The following is a 5,466-nucleotide window of genomic DNA, read 5'->3' as shown; positions in this document are numbered from 1 at the left end:
GGTGGTAGTTTCTCAAGAGCTCAGTTTTAAACATGTTATGTTGAGCTGCTCATTAATCACCAATGTGGAGATGCCAAGTGGTTTGTAGCTTTGGAAGGGCAGAACATCTTCCTCCTGATGAATCTTTGTGCCCGGTTTGTTGATTGCATGAATCAGTTAAATCAGTGAAAAACAATTCTGAATAGAGGTTGGAGGAAAGGTTATGAGATTTCTAATCCTAGACTATGAGAGAAGGAAATTTTATTTTTGGATAATCATGAAGAAGGTGGTTTCTGAAAATGGGTAGATGATGAGGGACCAGGGGTGTCATCTCTGGATAATGTCAGCATCTATGAAGTCTGAGATCATGAAATGTTTATTTTTATTGACTCAGGAAGATCTCAGAAAATTTCCCCTCTCCCCTAAAGATGCTATCAGGCCTCAGCATGTATGTTGTCATTGTTGCTGAAGGCATTATCATCATTATCATCAATGACAGTCCCCTAATTTTTTGCATTATGCATAGTAGTAGAGGCAGTTTGATATTAAAAGAGCTCGGTTTTCAGAGACAAAATGCTTGGATTTAAATCCCACTTCTACTATTTTTAAGTTGTAAGAGTAAACAAGTTGCTTAACCTTTTTCTAATTTGTAAAATGGTAATATTGTTAGTACCTGTCTCATTACCTGGACTCTCACAAGTGTAGTCCTCCAGAAAAATGAGAATAGCTTGGTGTCTCTGCCTCAGGGCTGAGCCCTAGTAGGAGCAAAAAGGAGTGAGGATGAGGATGATCTACTAAAGCTCTCCCTGTTTGGTGCAATCAGAGCAGGTGAAGGGAAGATATGGGAACAAAAGAGTGTCTGTCAACTAGGGAAGGATATTAGGAGACAGCAGTGTGGTTTCTTCTTCTGTTGCAGTTGCTCAGATATTGAAATTATGGCCCACTGAGACTCTTAGTTGCTTTGCCACGTAGGTGCTAGGGGAAACCAAGACTATTTCTCCTGGATTGATTGATTACTGAATGAATGAATCAAGTAAGCAACAACACAAACATTTACTAAGTGTTGCTGATGTATCTAGAAAGATACCATGTGAAGATATTTTTATCTGGCTGAGGAATAGTTTCTTCTTGTTATTTGCGGATTTATGGAAAAAAGGCAACTTTTATAGGAGGGTCCTCAAAGAAGTGAAGGTATTTTAGGAAACTGATTCATTCAATAAATGCTTATGTGTGCCAGGCATTGTGTTAAAAGCTGGGAATAAAACAAAGACCCACACTCTGCCATCAGGAGCTTACAGTCTACTGTGGACAGGGAGGCAGGGAAATTCGTCCAGCCCAGTGACAGATGGCCCACAGAACAGACACCCAACCAACCCAGTTTCTGCAGTTAAAGGGTATTTGCCCTGAGTCATAGGACCAGTAGGGTTGGTAGATTTGGGCTAGAGGTGAAGGGCAGTTATGTAATCTAAACAAGCCCTGAGAAACTCTGTGATCCCAGTGGCCTTCTGAGCTCAGATCCAGTTTTAGACACTGAACTTAGTGTTAGGTCATGAAGATTAACTCATCCCAACTGGTCAGCAGGGGCAGGAGATGTTATCCAAAAGAGCTTTGAGGTTACTTTTTCTACCATAGGCTGGGTCTGTATTGGCCAGAGTTCTACTTGGGAGAGTGGTTTAATTGGTGCTTATATTTTCAATGCCCTTATAAAGGGGAACTTCTGGGCCCATTGAAATGGAAACGATCCTAATGCCTAAATGACTGGCAGTCAGAAGCCTGAATCACATCCACCACTTTGGCTAATGTAGATGCCCGGCAAGTACAATATGTTTGGGGCCTCTTTCCAGTATCAAACTGGGGATGAGATGGGAGTACTCCCTGGTGAGAGTCAGCCCTAGATGCATGGAAACAGTAATAGCTGTTCCTTGTGTCAACAAGGAGGCTTTCTGTGTGTGTGTGCAGAACTAAAGAAATGCAGCTCCTTTACTGGTCTGGCTAAATGTCAAAAATTTGTGTTTTTTTTCCCCTTCCTCCCAGGAACATTTGTTCATGCTGGTGGTTAAAAGGAGGCAGCTTTCACACAGAAGTAGAGCAGGAAGTATTTGAGTTAGATAAAAAGAAGGACTATTTGGCAGAATAACTGAGTGTAGGACTGGGTTCCCAGGGGGATTATGGAATTGGATTTTTATTCATGGACTTCCCTATTAAATAACTTAAATACAAAGGGTGGAAAAGCATAAGGCTATCTCATCATTTTTTAAAAGCCTATGTTTTGGGATTTAGAGGAAAAGGGAGTGACTTGGGACCAAGATGACCCAAGGCAGCTTCATGGGGCTAAGCCAGCCTTGGAGTTGGGGTCAGAGGTAGAAGAGTGGGAAGGGCAGACAGAGAGAGCTGAAGCGAAGAGATCAGGGCAGGAAAGCACAAGGGAAACGTGGGACCAGCAAGCAGGTGGTTCAGAATGTGTTCTCTGAAGAGGGGCACGGTAGATAATATTGGCAGGTCAGGTGAAGGCTGATTATGGAAAGACTGATAGATTGAGCCAGGGAATTTAGGTTTTACCCAATGGGCAACACAAGCCAATTTTCAGGTTTTTGAGCAGGAAAGGGAAATGATGGAAATCATGCCTCAGGGGTCATGGTTTTTTAGTGACTGAAGGGAACTCAGTCATGTAGTTCACTGTTTCTCAAACTCCAGTGGCATTAGAATCATTTTTGGGTGGAGAGTGCTTGTTAAAATGCAGACTCGCATTTTATGCAGGCTCTGCTCCCAGTTCTTATTGCAAATTCCAGGTGGGGCTGGGATCTGCAGTTAAACAAAGCCCCCAGTGACCCTGGTGCCACTGGTGTTAGACCCACATTGGCCTCTTAGGAGACACTATCAAAGGTCTCTAGCAGGAAGCCTCTGGTAAGCCCACAGAGAACCACTGAGAAAAGGGATCTGCTCTGAAACACATTCAGGCCTAATAGCAGGAAGCCGACTTTAGACAGTACCAGTCCAGAAGGACCTTCTGTCTCCTTTCTCTCACCTTCCCTACATTCCAGTTTTGGTGGGCCTTAGTGCTCAAAGGAAGGAAGGCCAAAGAAAGAAATGGATCACACCCTCTTTCCTGGGCAGCAGGTCCTGGCTCAGTGTTGTGCTGCTAAATATTTAACCAGCATACCACTATTTTTTAACCAGCAGCCAGCTCTTCAAGATAAAAAACCCCACCTTGGAGCATTTGCCTATTGTGCATGGTGCAATCTCCCAGCAGGGCCACCTCAGTAATGAACACAGGGTCAGGAAGAGAAGTCAGTTGGATCTTTTTAGCTGGTAGGAGCCTGATCCCGCTTACCACTGTTCCTAGCCTGAAATCACACCCAAGCTGGGGTAGTGTGGGAAAACCATCCAGAAGTTTGAGCTGTTGAATAGTATATTGTCCTGGACTGTGCTTTGTTATTTAAAGTGACTATAGTGCTTTCTGTTACTGTTCAAGTTTTCATCCAGTGGCAAGGAAAAAAAACTAAGTAAGTTCAGGTTGGGGGAAGGAGGAGACAAAAGTAAGGGTGCATTTGGTTATATCCTAAGAATGGTGCTTGTCCAATGTATGGGTTACACTGGGAACTTTTATATTTAAAACCGGTAAAATACTTTTTAAAAAGAGTTACCAAGTGGAAATATAAAACTGAAAGGTACATGTGAAATCTCTGCCTTCAAATTGAGAACCAAAGACGCAGGGTTTTTCAATAGCTAATGAGATTTGTTTTGGAGAGTTTTCTTAGTTCCAAAACAGATGTTCCCAAAGGGACGGCAACTGTTTCACTGATTAAGAAACAAATGAAACTGTTCAAAGATGCAAAATTGGTACAGAATAAACTACTAAAGATGCAGGATAAGATCTCAAAGGTATGCTATGAGGATTAAATGAGCAAACATAATTTAAACTGTCCACTACACATTGGAGGCTTTCAGTCCTTAGATTGTAGTTTTTCTCCAGAGCTTCTGTAACTTTTAGTGATGTCGGATTACATTTACTCCGTTAGGGAGCTTCATCCGAGTTAATAAAAGCTAGAGCGAACAGTTTCCACTGCGGGCCTCTTTCCGCTCCTCCTCTCTTGCTGATGAATGTCACCGTCGGCGCCTTAGAGCCTCAGTTAGTGAGGGGGGAGCGACGACCTTCTAAGTTCCTTTGGCAGGTGAGGAGTGAGGATGGGAAACAAGAAACAGAATCAGCCTTTAAATGGTCTCCAAAGTGTCCGCCGCTAGTGAAAACCACTTCTGCGTAGTTTAAGCCGCATTGAGGGCCCCAGAGCCATCGCTCTCCCACCCTGTTCCCGGATCACCGCCTCTGCCTTCCCAAGCTAGTCCAAGCAGGGGTCTGCTAACGCATAAACTGCCCCCGATGAAACCCTGCCTCAATCGAGAATGGGTCTGGAAACCACAAGGAATTTCCGTCCATCGTGACTGCTTTCAGTATGGGACTTTCTCCGGTTTTATAAGCTACATTTACAAACCACCACTGCTTACTTTCGGTGACACAAATCAGGCCTTTTGCCGTTGAGTCAACAGAACCTGGAATGCTGCTCCGGGCTCCCAGGCAGCCGTGGTTCCTGTTTCTTGAGAGGGAAGATACGCTTCCCGTGGGTTCCCCGGGCAGTGCGGAGAGGAAAGGGGCCGCCGGGCCGCAGTGGGCACCACCGGGCTTCACGGTGCGGGCAGGGCACCCGGCCTGGGGTGGGGTCCGCTCAGCCGTCACCGAAGCGGGGACGAGGCCGGTCCGCTGTGTGCGGCGCGGCTCCCCGCCGCCGGGTCGTCAGAAACCGGAGCGCCAACTCCATTCTGACGTGCTGCGGCGGTGTTAAGGCCGCCACACCGGTTGTTTCTTATTAATGAGTCTGAAATTCACACACCAGTGCTTTTGTGCTCCGCAAGACTTCTTGTGAGGAATTAGGAACAATGGCTCATGCAGTGTACGGTCCACATCAGTGCGTGCGTGGAATCTAGGACCAGAAGACTGGATGAGATCACGAAGGACCCCAGTGTAGAGGGCAACAGTCCTAGGAACCTCATAAGGAGCGAAAGGATAGGGCGCAGGCCTGAAAGGGTTAAGGCAGCTGACTATCTCCGCAGGCGCAGAAGCAAATCCGAAGCCGAAGGACCGGCATCGGGGAAAGGGCGGAAGCAGCTGTTAACGACTCAATGTACTCAGGCTAGAAGGTCCTTTCGTCGTCTCCCACATGGTCTAGCGGTTAGGATTCCTGGTTTTCACCCAGGCGGCCCGGGTTCGACTCCCGGTGTGGGAACGTCAGATGTTTTGAAAAATTAATTCAGATTTCCCTAAACTAGGGAAAACGTAGTGTTTTCAGGAAACCCTATAATGTTATTTCAAAGCAGGGGTAGGGGCGCATTAGGGCTGAAGGGAACCAAGGTCTACCTATTCCCGGAGCGCGTTTGAGGGCAAAGCTTATCCAAACCCGGTGCCAAGGAAACGTCTCTGCAAGGGCGTGAAGT

At 45.9% G+C, this 5,466-nt stretch overlaps 1 non-coding gene across 1 annotated transcript; it reads left to right on the top strand.

Moving 5' to 3' along the window:
- Positions 1 to 5,186: 5,186 nt before the first annotated feature.
- On the top strand, positions 5,187 to 5,258 carry TRNAE-UUC (transfer RNA glutamic acid (anticodon UUC)). Its single transcript has one exon. It is a non-coding gene; the product is annotated as a tRNA-Glu (tRNA).
- Positions 5,259 to 5,466: the final 208 nt, after the last annotated feature.

This window comes from Manis javanica, chromosome 9 (assembly GCF_040802235.1).
Source record: "Manis javanica isolate MJ-LG chromosome 9, MJ_LKY, whole genome shotgun sequence".
NCBI classification, from domain to species: domain Eukaryota; kingdom Metazoa; phylum Chordata; class Mammalia; order Pholidota; family Manidae; genus Manis; species Manis javanica.
The sequence above is the reverse complement of the archived record's forward strand: the minus strand, read 5'-3'. Positions and strand labels throughout refer to the sequence as shown.